Genomic DNA, 14348 nt, shown 5'->3' on the forward strand with positions numbered 1-14348 from the left:
GGCGGAACAGGTAGATAAGGTGGTAAAGAAGGCATATGGGATACTTGCCTTTATTAGCCGAGGCATAGAATATAAGAGCAAGGAGGTTATGATGGAGCTGTATAAAACACTGGTTAGGCCACAGCTAGAGGACTGTGTGCAGTTCTGGTCGCCGCACTACAGGAAGGATGTGATCGCTTTGGAGAGGGTGCAGAGGAGATTCACCAGGATGTTACCAGGGCTGGAGCGCTTCAGCTATGAAGAGAGACTGGGAAGATTGGGTTTGTTTTCCTTGGAGCAGAGGAGGCTGAGGGGGGATATGATTGAGGTGTACAAAATTATCAGGGGCATAGATAGGATGGATACTAAGGAGCTTTTTCCCTTCGTTGAGGGTTCTATAACAAGGGGGCATAGATTCAAGGTAAAAGGCGGGAGGTTTAGAGGGGATTTGAGAAAGAACTTTTTCACCCAGAGGGTGGTTGGAGTCTGGAACTCACTGCCTGAGAGGGTTGTGGAGGCAGGAACCCTCACAACATTCAAGAAGCATTTGGATGAGCACTTGAAATGCCATAGCATACAAGGCTACGGACCAAATGCTGGAATATGGGATTAGATTAGACTGGGCTTGATGGCCGGCGCGGACACGATGGGCCGAAGGGCCTCTATCCGTGCTGTATAACTCTATGACTCTATGACTCTATGACCTCCTGCTCAACCACCTCCTCCTATTCCTTCTCCACATCCAGCTCCTAATCCACCTACTGATCCTTCTCCTCCTCCTCTTCATTCTCCACCTCCTACTCCTGCTCCTTCTCAACCTCCTCCAACAGCTCCTTCTCCACCTCCTCCTCCTGTTCCTTCTTCTCCTCCTGCTCCTCCTCCATCTCCAACTCGTACTCCTTCGCCTCGCCTCCTCCAGCTACATCTTCACCTCCTACTCCTTCTCCACATCCTGCTCCTTCTCCTCACCTTGTGCTTTCTCCACCTCCTGCTCCTTCTTCTCCTCGTGCTCCTACTCCTCCTCCAGCTCCTTCTTCTCCTGCTGCTCCTTCTGCACTCCGGCTCCTTCTCGTCCTCCTGCTCCTCCTCCACCTCCTGTTCCCTTTCTCCCTCCTGCTCCTTGTCTCCCTCCCGCTCCTTCTTCACCTCCTGCTGCTCCTCCACCTCCTGCTCCTTCTCCACCTCCTGCTCCTTCTTCTCCTCCTGCTCCTGCTCCTCATCCTGCTTCTTCTCCAACTCCTTCTCCTACTCCCCCTCCTGGTCCTCCTCCGCCTCCTGCTCCTTCTCCACCTATTGCTTCTTCTCCACCTCCTGTTCCTTCTCCTCCTCCTGCTCCTTCTATACCTCCTTCTCCTCCTACACCTCATTCTCCTCCTCCTGCTCCTTGTCCAACTCATGCTCCTTGTCCACCTCCTGCTCCTTGTCCACATACTGCTCCTTGTCCACCTCCTGCTCCTTGTCCGCCTCCTGCTCCTTGTCCACCTCCTGCCCCTTCTCGCCCTTCTGCTACTTCCTGCCCTCCTGCTCCTTCTCCACCTCCTGCTCCTTCTCCACCTCCTGCTCCTTCTCCACCTCCTGCTCCTTCTCCACCTCCTGCTCAACCACCTCCTCCTATTCCTTCTCCACATCCAGCTCCTAATCCACCTACCGATCCTTCTCCTCCTCCTGCTCTTTCTCCACCTCCTACTCCTGCTCCTTCTCCACCTCCTGCTCAACCTCCTCCAACTGCTCCTTCTCCACCTGCTCCTCCTGCTCCTTCTTCTCCTCCTGCTACTGCTCCATCTCCAACTCCTACTCCTTCGCCTACTCCAACTACATCTTCACCTTCTTCTCCACACCCTGCTCCTTCTCATCTTGTGCTTTCTCCACCTCCTGCTCCTTCTCCTCCTCCTGCTCCTACTCCTCCTTCTGCTTATTCTTCTTATCCTGCTCCTTCTCCACTCCTGCTTCTTCTCCACCTCCTGCTCCTTCTCCTCCTCCTGCTCATTCTCCTCCTCCTGCTACTCCTCCACCTCCTGCTCCTTCTCCATCTCCTGCTCCTTCTCCACCTCCTGCCAGTTCTTCTCCTCCTGCTTCTGCTCCTCATACTGCTTCTTCTCCAACTCCTTCTTCTACTCCCCCTCCTGGTCCTCCTCCGCCTCCTGCTCCTTCTCCACCTATTGCTTCTTCTCCACCTCCTGTTCCTTCTCCTCCTCCTGCTCCTTGTCCACCTCCTGCTCCTTGTCCACCTCCTGCTCCTTGTCCACCTCCTGCTCCTTGTCCACCTCCTGCTCCTTGTCCGCCTCCTGCTCCTTGTCCACCTCCTGCCCCTTCTCGCCCTCCTGCTACTTCCTGCCCTCCTGGTCATTCTCCACATCCTGCTCCTTCTCCACTCCTGCTCATTCACCAACTCGTGCTCCTTCTTCTCCTACTTCTCCTCCTCCGGTTCCTTGTCATCCTCCTGCTCTTTGTCTCCCTCCTGCTCCTTCTGCACCTCCTGCTGCTTCTTCACCTCCTGCTCCTTCTCCACATCCTGCTCCTTCTCCTTCTCCAGCTCCTTCTCCTTGTCCTCATCTTGCACCATCTCCACCTCCTGCTCCTTCTCCTCCTCCTGCTCCTCCTCCTCCTCCTGCTCCTTCTTGTTCTGCCGCTCCTTCTCAACTCCTGCTCCTTCTCCTCCTCCTTCTCCTTCTCCTCCTCCTGCTCCTTCTCCCCCTCCTGCTCCTTCTTCATCTCCAGCTCCTTCTCCACCTCCTGCTCCTTCTTCTCCTTCTGCTCCTGCTCTTCCTCCTGTTTCTTCTCCAACTCCTTCTCCTACTCCCCCTCCTGTTCCTTCTCCGCCTCCTGCTCCTGCTCCACCTATTGATTCTTCTCCGCCTCCTGTTCCTTCTCCTCCTCCTGCTCCTTCTTCACCTCCTTCTCCTCCTACACCTCCTTCTCCTCCTCCTGCTCCTTGTCCAACTCATGCTCCTTGTCCACTTCCTGCTCGTTGTCCACATCCTGCTCCTTGTCCACGTCCTGCTCCTTGTCCGCCTCCTGCTCCTTGCCCACCTCCTGCCCCTTCTCACCCTCCTGCTACTTCCTGCCCTCCTTCTCCACATCCTGCTCCTTCTCCACCTCCTGCTCCTTCTCCACCTCCTGCTCCTTCTCCACCTCCTGCTCCTTCTCCACCGCCTGCTCAACCACCTCCTCCTATTCCTTCTCCACATCCAGCTCCTAATCCACCTACCGATCCTTCTCCTCCTCCTGCTCTTTCTCCACCTCCTACTTCTGCTCCTTCTCCACCTCCTGCTCAACCTCCTCCAACTGCTCCTTCTCCACCTGCTCCTCCTGCTCCTTCTTCTCCTCCTGCTCCTGCTTCATCTCCAACTCCTACTCCTTCGCCTCCTCCAGCTACATCTTCACCACCTACTCCTTCTCCACATCTTGCTCCTTCTCATCTTGTGCTTTCTCCACCTCCTGCTCCTTCTCCTCCTCCTGCTCCTACTCCTCCTTCTGCTTATTCTTCTTCTCCTGCTTCTTCTCCACTCCTGCTTCTTCTCCACCTCCTGCTCCTTCTCCTCCTCCTGCTCATTCTCCTCCTGCTGCTCCTACTACACCTCCTGCTCCATCTTCATCTCCTGCTCCTTCTCCTTCTCCTGTTCATTCTTCTCCGCCTGCTCCTTCTCCACCTCCTGTTCCTTTTCTCCCTCCTGCTCCTTCTCCTCCTCCTGCTCATTCTCCTCCTGCTGCTCCTACTACACCTCCTGCTCCTTCTTCACCTCCTGCTACTCCTCCACCTCCTGCTCCTTCTCCACCTCCTGCTCCTTCTCCACCTATTGCTTCTTCTCCACCTCCTGTTCCTTCTCCTCATCCTGCTCCTTCTCCACCTCCTTCTCCTCCTACACCTCCTTCTCCTCCTCCTGCTCCTTATCCACCTCCTGCTCCTTGTCCACCTCCTGCTCCTTGTCCGCCTCCTGCTCCTTGTCCACCTCCTGCCCCTTCTCGCCCTCCTGCTACTTCCTGCCCTCCTGGTCCTTCTCCACATCCTGCTCCTTCTCCACTCCTGCTCATTCACCAACTCGTGCTCCTTCTTCTCCTACTTCTCCTCCTGTCATCCTCCTGCTCCTTGTCTCCCTCCTGCTCCTTCTCCACCGGCTGCTGCTTCTTCACCTCCTGCTCCTTCTCCTTCTCCAGCTCCTTCTCATAGAGTCATAGTCATAGAGTCATAGAGTTATACAGCACGGATAGAGGCCCTTCGGCCCATCGTGTCCGCGCCGGCCATCAGCCCTGTCTACTCTAATCCCATATTCCAGCATTTGGTCCGTAGCCTTGTATGCTATGGCATTTCAAGTGCTCATCCAAATGCTTCTTGAATGTTGTGAGGGTTCCTGCCTCCACAACCCTTTCAGGCAGTGAGTTCCAGACTCCAACCACCCTCTGGGTGAAAAAGTTCTTTCTCAAATCCCCTCTAAACCTCCCGCCTTTTACCTTGAATCTATGTCCCCTTGTTATAGAACCCTCAACGAAGGGAAAAAGCTCCTTAGTATCCATCCTATCTGTGCCCCTCATAATTTTGTACACCTCAATCATGCCCCCCTCAGCCTCCTCTGCTCCAAGGAAAACAAACCCAATCTTCCCAGTCTCTCTTCATAGCTGAAGCGCTCCAGCCCTGGTAACATCCTGGTGAATCTCCTCTGCACCCTCTCCAAAGCGATCACATCCTTCCTGTAGTGTGGCGACCAGAACTGCACACAGTACTCCAGCTGTGGCCTAACCAGTGTTTTATACAGCTCCATCATAACCTCCTTGCTCTTATATTCTATGCCTCGGCTAATAAAGGCAAGTATCCCATATGCCTTCTTTACCACCTTATCTACCTGTTCCGCCGCCTTCAGGGATCTGTGAACTTGCACACCAAGATCCCTCTGACCCTCTGTCTTGCCTAGGGTCCTCCCATTCATTGTGTATTCCCTTGCCTTGTTAGTCCCTCCAAAGTGCATCACCTCGCACTTTTCCGGGTTAAATTCCATTTGTCACTGTTCCGCCCATCTGACCAACCCATCTATATCGTCCTGCAGACTGAGGCTATCCTCCTCGCTATTTACCACCCTACCAATTTTTGTATCATCAGCGAACTTACTGATCATACCTTTTACATTCATATCCAAGTCGTTAATGTAGACCACAAACAGCAAGGGACCCAGCACCGATCCCTGTGGTACCCCACTGGCCACAGGCTTCCAGTCACAAAAACAACCTTCGACCATCACCCTCTGCCTTCTGCCACTAAGCCAGTTTTGTATCCAAAGTGCCAAGGCACCCTGGATTCCATGGGCTCGTACCTTCTTGACCAGCCTCCCGTGGGGGACTTTATCGAAGGCCTTACTGAAATCCATGTATACCACATCCACTGCGTTACCCTCATGCACACGCCCAGTCACCCCCTCAAAAAAATCAATCAAATTGGTCAGACATGATCTTCCCTTGACAAAGCCATGTTGACTATCCCTGATTAATCCTTGCTTCTCCAAGTGGAGACTAATTTTGTCCTTCAGAATTTTTTCCAATAATTTTCCTACCACTGATGTTAGGCTCACTGGCCTGCAGTCCCCCGGTTTTTCCCAACTCCCCTTCTTGAATAATGGTATTACATTAGCGGTTCTCCAGTCCTCTGGCACATCCCCTGTGGCCAGAGAGGTTCTGAATATATGTGTCAGAGCCCCCGCAATCTCCTCCTTTGCCTCACACAGTAGCCACCTCCTTCTCCTTGTCCTCATCTTGCGCCTTCTCCACCTCCTGCTCCTTCTCCTCCTCCTGCTCCTCCTCCTCCTCCTGCTCCTTCTTCTTCTCCCGCTCCTTCTCAACTCCTGCTCCTTCTCCTCCTCCCTCTCCTTCTCCTCCTCCTGCTGCTTCTCCCCCTCCTGCTCCTTTTCATCTACTGCTCCTTCTCCACCTCCTGCTCCTTCTTCTCCTTCTGCTCCTGCTCCTCCTCCTGTTTCTTCTCCAACTCCTTCTCCTACTCCCCGTCCTGGTCCTTATCCGCCTCCTGCTCCTGCTCCACCAATTGATTCTTCTTCGCCTCCTGTTCCTTCTCCTCCTCCTGCTCCATCTCCACATCCTTCTCATCCTCCTCATCCTTGTCCACCTTCTGTTCTTTGTCCACCTCCTGCACATTGTCCACCTCCTGCACATTGTCCACCTCCTGCACATTGTCCACCTCCTGCACATTGTCCACCTCCTGCACATTGTCCACCTCCTGCTCCTTGTCCACCTCCTGCTACTTGTCCACCTCCTGCTCCGTGTCCACCACCTGATCCTTGTCCACCTCCTGCTCCTTTTCCACCTAGTGCCCCTTCTCGCCGTCCTGCTCCTTCTCGCCCTCCTGCTCCTTGTCTCCATCCTGCTCCTTGTCTCCCTCCTGCTCCTTCTCCACCTGCTGCTCCTTCTCCACCTCCTGCTCCTTCTCCACCTGCTGCTCCTTCTCCACCACCTGCTCCTTCTCCTCATCGTGCACCTTCTCCACCTCCTGCTCCTTCTACTCCTCCTGCTCCTACTCCTCCTCCTGCTCCTCCTCCTGCTCCTTCTTCTTCTCCAGCTCCTTCTCCACTCCTGCAACATCTCCACCTCCTGCTCCTTCTCGTCCTCCTGATTCTTTTCCTCCTCCTGCTCCTTCTCCTCCTCCTGCTCCTTCTCCCCCTCCTGCTCCATCTCCTTCTCCTGCTCCTTCTGCTTCTCATGCTCCATCTTATCCGCCTGCCCCTACTTCTCCTCTTGCTCCTTCTCAATTTCTGCTCCATCTCCAGCTACTGCTCCTTCTCCTCCTTGTCCGCCTCCTCCCCCTCCTGCTCCTTGTCCACCCCCCGCTACTTCTCCCCCTCCTGCTCCTTCTCTCCCTCCTGCTCCTTCTCTCCCTCCTGCTCCTTCTCCCTGTCCTGCTCCTTCTCCCTCTCCTGCTCCTTCTCCCCCTCCTGTTCTTTCTCCCCCTCCTTCTCCTCATCCACCTCCTTCTCCTCCTCCTGCTCCTTGTCCACTTCCTGCTCCTTCTCCCTGTCCTGCTCCTTCTCCCTCTCCTGCTCCTTCTCCCCCTCCTGTTCTTTCTCCCCCTCCTTCTCCTCATCCACCTCCTTCTCCACCTCCTGCTCCTTGTCCACCTCCTGCTCCTTCTCGCCCTCCGGCTCCTTCCTGCACTCCTGCCGCTTCTGCTCCATCTCCCGCTTCTGCTCCATCTCCCGCTTGTGCTCATTCTCCCGCTTCTGCTCCTTCTCCTCCTGCTGCGACTTATCCTCCTGCTGCTTCTTCTCCTCCTGCTGCAACCTCTCCACCTCCTTCTCCTGCTCCTTCTCCACCTCCTGCTAAACCTCTTCCTATTCCATCTCGTCCTCCGGCTCAACCTCCTCCCCCTGCTCCTTCTCGACCTCCACAACCTTCTCCAACTGCTCCTTCACAACCTGCTCCGCCTGCTAATTCTTCTCCACCTGCTCCTGCTCCTTCTCCACCTCCTGCTCCTTCTCCACCTCCTGCTCCTTCTCCTCTCCCTGCTCCTTCTCCACCTCCTGCTGCTTCTCCCCCTCCTGCTCCTTCTCCACCTACTGCTCCTTCTCCACCTCGTGCTCCTTTTCCTGCTCCTGCTCCTACTCCTCTTCCTGCTCCTTCTTCTTCTCCTGCTCCTTCTCCACTCCTGCTCCTAATCCTCATCCTGCTCCTTCTCCTCCTCCTGCTCCTTCTCCTCCTCCTGCTCCTTCTCCTCCTGCTGCTCCTTCAGCACCGGCTGCTCCTTCTCCTCCTCCTGCTCCTTCTTCACCTCCTGCTCCTTCTGCACCTCCTGCTGCTTCTTCTCCTCCTGCTCCTGCTCCTCCTCCTGCTTCTTCTCCAACTCCTTCTGCTACTCCCCCTCCTGGTCCTTCTCCATCTCCTGCTCCTTCTCCACCTATTGCTTCTTCTCCACCTCCTGTTCCTTCTCATCCTCCTGCACCTTCTCCAAATCCTTCTCCTCCTCCCACCTACTACTCCTCCTCCTGCTCCTCCTCCACCTCCTGCTCCTTCTCCACCTCCTGCTCCTTGCCCACCTCCTGCTCCTTGCCCACCTCCTGCTCCTTGTCCACCTCCTGTTCCTTGTCAAGCTCCTGCTCCGTGTCCAACTCCTCCTCAGTGTCCTCCTTCTGATTCTTGTCCCCCTCCTGCTCCTTCTCCCCCTCCTGCTACTTCTCCCCCTCCTGCTACTTCTCCCCCTCCCGCTCCTTCTGCCTGTCCTGCTCCTTCTCCCTCTCCTGCTCCATCTCCCCCTCCTGCTCTTTCTCCCCCTTCTTCTCCTCATCCTCCTCCTTCTCCTCCTCCTGCTCCTTGTCCACTTCCTGCTCCTTGTCCACCTCCTGCTCCTTGTCCACCTCCTGCTCCTTCTCGCCCTCCGGCTCCTTCCTGCACTCCTGCCGCTTCTGCTCCATCTCCCGCTTCTGCTCATTCTCCCGCTTCTGCTCCTTCTCCTCCTGCTGCGACTTATCCTCCTGCTGCTTCTTCTCCTCCTGCTGCAACCTCTCCACCTCCTTGTCCTGCTCCTTCTCCACCTCCTGCTCAACCTTCTCCTATTCCATCTCGTCCTCCTGCTCAACCTCCTCCTCCTGCTCCTTCTCGACCTCCACAACCTTCTCCAACTGCTCCTTCACAACCTGCTCCGCCTGCTCCTTCTTCTCCACCTGCTGCTGCTCCTTCTCCACCTCCTGCTCCTTTTCCTCTCCCTGCTCCTTCTCCACCTCCTGCTGCTTCTCCCCCTCCTGCTCCTTCTCCACCTTCTGCTCCTTCTCCACGTCGTGCTCCTTCTCCTCCTCCTGCTCCTACTCCTCTTCCTGCTCCTTCTTCTTCTCCTGCTCCTTCTTCACTCCTGCTCCTTCTCCTCATCCTGCTCCTTCTCCTCATCCTGCTACTTCTCCTCCTCCTGCTCCTTCTCCTCCTCCTGCTCCTTGAGCACCGGCTGCTCTTTCTCCACCTACTGCTCCTTCTCCACCTCCTGCTCCTTCTGCACCTCCTGCTCCTTCTTCTCGTTCTGCTCCTGCTCCTCCTCCTGCTTCTTCTCCAACTCCATCTGCTACTCCCCCTTCTGGTCCTTCTCCGTCTCCTGCTCCTTCTCCACCTATTGCTTCTTCTCCACCTCCTGTTCCTTCTCATCCTCCTGCACCTTCTCGAAATCCTTCTCCTCCTCCACCTACTTCTCCTCCTCCTGCTCCTTTTCCACCTACTGCTCCTTCTCGCCCTCCCGCACCTTCTCGCCCTCCTGCTCCTTCTCGCCCTCCTGCTCCTTCTCGCCCTCCTGCTTGTTCTCGCCCTCCTGCTCCTTCTCGCCCTTCTGCTCCTTCTCCACCTCCTGCTCGTTCTCGCCCTCCTGCTCCGTCCTGCACTCCTGCCGCTTCTGCTCCATCTCCCGCTTCTGCTCATTCTCCCGCTTCTGCTCCTTCTCCTCCTGCTGCGACTTCTCATCCTGCTGCTTCTTCTCCTCCTGCTGCAACTTTTCCACCTCCTCCCCCTGCTCCTTCTCCACCTCCACAACCTTCTCCAACTGCTACTTCACAACCTGATCCGCCTGCTCCTTCTTGTCCTCCTGCTCCTGCTCCTTCTCCACCTCCTGCTCCTTCTCCTCTCCCTGCTCCTTCTCTACATCCTGCTGCTTCTCCTCCTCCTGCTCATTCTCCACCGCCTGCTCCTTCTCCACCTCGTGCTCCTTCTCCTCTTCCTGCTCCTACTTCTCTTCCTGCTCCTTCTTCTCCTCCTGCTCATGCTCCTTCTCCACCTACTGCTCCTTCTCCTCTCCCTGCTCCTTCTCCACCGCCTGCTCCTTCTCCACCTCCTGCTCCTTCTCCACCTCCTGCTCCTTGCCCACCTCCTGCACCTTGTCAACCTCCTGCTCTGTGTAAACCCCCTGCTGAGTGTCCACCTTCTGATTCTTGTCCACCTCCTGCTCATTGCCCACCTTCTGCTCCTTTTCCACCTACTGCTCCTTCTCGCCCTCCTGCACCTTCTCGCCCGCCTGCTCCTTCTCGCCCTCCTGCTCCTTCTCGCCCTCCTGCTTGATCTCCCCCTCCTGCTCCTTCTCGCCCTTCTGCTCCTTCTCCACCTCCTGCTCCTTCTCCACATGCTGCTCCTTCTCCACTCCTGCTCATTCACGACCTCCTGCTCCTTCATCTCCTCCTCCTGCACCTTGTCTCCTTCCTGCTCCTTCTCCACCTTCTGCTCCTTCTACACCTCCTGCTCCTTCTCCACCTCCTGCTCCTTCTCCTCATCTTGCGCCTTCTCCTCATCTTGCGCCTTCTCCTCATCTTGCGCCATCTCCACCTCCTGCTCCTTCTCCACCTCCTTCTCCTTCTCCACCTGCTGCTCCTTCTCCACTCCTGCTCATTCATCACCTCCTGCTCCTTCTTCGCCTCCTTCTCCTCCTCCTGCTCCTTGTCTCCCTCCTGCTCCTTCTCCAACTCCTGCTCCTTCTCCACCTCCTCCTCCTTCTCCATCTCCTCATCTTGCGCCATCTCCACGTCCTGCTCATTCTCCTCCTCGTGCTACTACTCCTCCTCCTGCTCCTGCTCCTACTACTGCTCCTTCTTCTTCTGCTGCTCCTTCTCCTCCTCCTGCTGCTTCTCCACCTCCTGCTCCTTCTCCTTCACCGGCTCCATCTCCTTCTCCTCCTCCTTCTTCTCCGCCTACTCCTTCTTCTCCTCCTGCTCCTTCTCAATTCCTGCTCCATCTACAGCTCCTGCTCCTTCTCCTCCTCCTCCTCCTCCTCCTCAACCTCCTGCTCTTTCTTCACCTCCTGCTCCTTCTCCCCCTCCTGCTCCTTCTCCCCCTCCTGCTCCTTCACCCCTCCTGCTCCTTCTCCTCCTCATTCTTGTTCTCCATCCCTGCTCCTTCTCCACCACCTCATCATTCTCCACCTCCTGATCCTTCTCCACCTCCTGCCCAACCTCCTCCTCCTTCTCCTTCGTCACTTCATGCTCCTTCTCCAGCTCCTGCTCCTACTCCCACATTTGCTCCATCACCCGCTTCTGCTCCTTCTCCCGCTTCTGCTCCTTCTCCTCCTGCTGCTACTTCTCCTCCTGCTGCTTCTTCTCCTCCTGCTGCAACCTCTCCACCTCCTCCTCCTGCTCCGTCTCCTCCCCCTGCTCCTTCTTCACCTCCTGCTCCTTCTCCACCTCCTGCTCCTTCTCCACCCCCTGCTCCTTCTCCACCTCCTGCTCCTTCTCCTCATCTTGCGCCTTCTCCTCATCTTGCGCCTTTCTCCACCTGCTGCTCCTTCTCCACTCCTGCTCATTCATCACCTAATGCTCCTTCTTCGCCTCCTTCTCCACCTCCTGCTCCTTCTCCTCATCGTGCTCCTACTCCTCCTCCTCCTCCTGCTCCTGCTCCTCCTCCTGCTCCGTGTTCTTCTGCTGCTCCTTCTCCACTCCTGCTCCATCTCCACCTCCTGCTCCTTCTCCTCCTCCTGCTCCTTCTCCTCCTCCTGCTGCTTCTCCACCTCCTGCTCCTTCTCCTACACCTGATCCTTCTCCTTCTCCTCCTCCTTCTTCTCCGCCTGCTCCTTCTTCTCCTCCTGCTACATCTCAATTCCTGCTCCATCTCCAGCTCCTGCCCCATCTCCACCTCCTTCTCCTTCTCCCCCTCTTGCTCCTTCCCCCCTCCTACTCCTTCCCCCCTCCTGCTCCTTCTCCTCCTCATGCTCAAACTCCTCCTCCTGCTCCTTCTCCTCCTCCTCCTTCTGATCCTTAAGTTCCTCCAGCTCATCCTCCAGCTGTTGCTCACTCTCCTGCTGCTGCTCCTACACCACCTCCTCCTCATCTTGCGCCTTCTCCTCATCTTGCGCCTTTCTCCACCTGCTGCTCCTTCTCCACTCCTGCTCATTCATCACCTAATGCTCCTTCTTCGCCTCCTTCTCCACCTCCTGCTCCTTCTCCTCATCGTGCTCCTACTCCTCCTCCTGCTCCTGCTCCTCCTCCTGCTCCGTGTTCTTCTGCTGCTCCTTCTCCACTCCTGCTCCATCTCCACCTCCTGCTCCTTCTCCTCCTCCTGCTCCTTCTCCTCCTCCTGCTGCTTCTCCACCTCCTGCTCCTTCTCCTACACCTGATCCTTCTCCTTCTCCTCCTCCTTCTCCGCCTGCTCCTTCTTCTCCTCCTGCTACATCTCAATTCCTGCTCCATCTCCAGCTCCTGCCCCATCTCCACCTCCTTCTCCTTCTCCCCCTCTTGCTCCTTCCCCCCTCCTACTCCTTCCCCCCTCCTGCTCCTTCTCCTCCTCATGCTCAAACTCATCCTCCTGCTCCTTCTCCTCCTCCTCCTTCTGATCCTTCAGTTCCTCCAGCTCATCCTCCAGCTGTTGCTCACTCTCCTGCTGCTGCTCCTACACCACCTCCTCCTCATCTTGCGCCTTCTCCTCATCTTGCGCCTTTCTCCACCTGCTGCTCCTTCTCCACTCCTGCTCATTCATCACCTAATGCTCCTTCTTCGCCTCCTTCTCCACCTCCTGCTCCTTCTCCTCATCGTGCTCCTACTCCTCCTCCTGCTCCTGCTCCTCCTCCTGCTCCGTGTTCTTCTGCTGCTCCTTCTCCACTCCTGCTCCATCTCCACCTCCTGCTCCTTCTTCTCCTCCTGCTCCTTCTCCTCCTCCTGCTGCTTCTCCACCGTAAGATTTTATCTTCAAATACAAGAACTTTTCGTGGTTCTTGTCAATTTTTGTTGGTTTTCATCTGATGAACTTATTTCAGTCAGTTCGATCTTTCTTCTTCAAAGCAAAAAGATTTTATCTTCAAATACGAGAACTTTTCGTGGTGTTGTTGGTTTTCAGCAAGTGAACATATTTCAGCGAGCTAGAAGTTTTTTCTTCAATAGGGTAAGATTTTATCTTCAAATACAAGAACTTTTCGTGGTTCTTGTCAATTTTTGTAGGTTTTCATCTAATGAACTTATTTCAGTCAGCCAGATCTTTCTTCTTTAATGCAAAAAGATTTTATCTTCAAATGCAAGAACTTTTCATGGTTTTGTTGGTTTTCAGCAAATGAACATATTTCAGCGAGCTGGAAGTTTTTTCTTTAATACCGTCAGATCTTATCTTAAAATACAAGAACATTTCGTGGTTCTTGTCAATTTTTGTTGGTTTTCATCTCATGAACTTATTTCAGTCAGCCAGATCTTTCTTCTTCAAAGCAAAAAGATTTTATCTCCAAATACAAGAACTTTTCGTGGTTTTGTTGGTTTTCAGCAAATGAACATATTTCAGCGAGCAAGAAGTTTTTTCTTCAATAGCATAAGATTTTATCTTAAAATACAAGAACTTTTCGTGGTTCTTGTCAATTTTTGTTGGTTTTCATCCAATGAACTTATTTCAGTCAGCTCGATCTTTCTTCTTCAAAGCAAAAAGATTTTATCTCCAAATACAAGAACTTTTCGTGGTTTTGTTAGTTTTCAGCAAATGAGCATATTTCAGCGAGTGAGAAGTTTTTTCTTTAATAGCGTAAGATTTTATCTTAAAATACAAGAACTTTTCGTGGTTCTTGTCAATTTTTGTTGGTTTTCATCTCATGAACTTATTTCAGTCAGCTCGATCTTTCTTCTTCAAAGCAAAAAGATTTTATCTCCAAATGCAAGAACTTTTCGTGGTTTTGTTGGTTTTCAGCAAATGAACATATTTCAGCGAGCGAGAAGTTTTTTCTTCAATAGCGTAAGATTTTATCTTCAAATACAAGAACTTTTCGTGGTTCTTGTCAATTTTTGTTGGTTTTCATCTGATGAACTTATTTCAGTCAGTTCGATCTTTCTTCTTCAAAGCAAAAAGATTTTATCTTCAAATACGAGAACTTTTCGTGGTGTTGTTGGTTTTCAGCAAATGAACATATTTCAGCGAGCTAGAAGTTTTTTCTTTAATAGGGTAAGATTTTATCTTAAAATACAAGAACTTTTCGTGGTTCTTGTCAATTTTTGTTGGTTTTCATCGAATGAACTTATTTCAGTCAACTGGATCTTTCTTCTTCAAAGCAAAAAGATTTTATCTTCAAATACAAGAACTTTTCGTGGTTTTGTTGGTTTTCAGCAAATGAGCATATTTCAGCGAGTGAGAAGTTTTTTCTTTAAAGCGTAAGATTTTATCTTAAAATACAAGAACTTTTCGTGGTTCTTGTCAATTTTTGTTGGTTTTCATCCAATGAACTTATTTCAGTCAGCTCGATCTTTCTTCTTCAAAGCAAAAAGATTTTATCTTCAAATACAAGAACTTTTCGTGGTTTTGTTGGTTTTCAGCAAATGAGCATATTTCAGCGAGTGAGAAGTTTTTTCTTTAATAGCATAAGATTTTATCTTAAAACACAAGAACTTTTCGTGGTTCTTGTCAATTTTTGTTGGTTTTCATCCAATGAACTTATTTCAGTCAGCTGGATCTTTCTT

Source organism: Heptranchias perlo, unplaced genomic scaffold (assembly GCF_035084215.1).
Source record: "Heptranchias perlo isolate sHepPer1 unplaced genomic scaffold, sHepPer1.hap1 HAP1_SCAFFOLD_125, whole genome shotgun sequence".
NCBI classification, from domain to species: Eukaryota; Metazoa; Chordata; class Chondrichthyes; order Hexanchiformes; family Hexanchidae; genus Heptranchias; species Heptranchias perlo.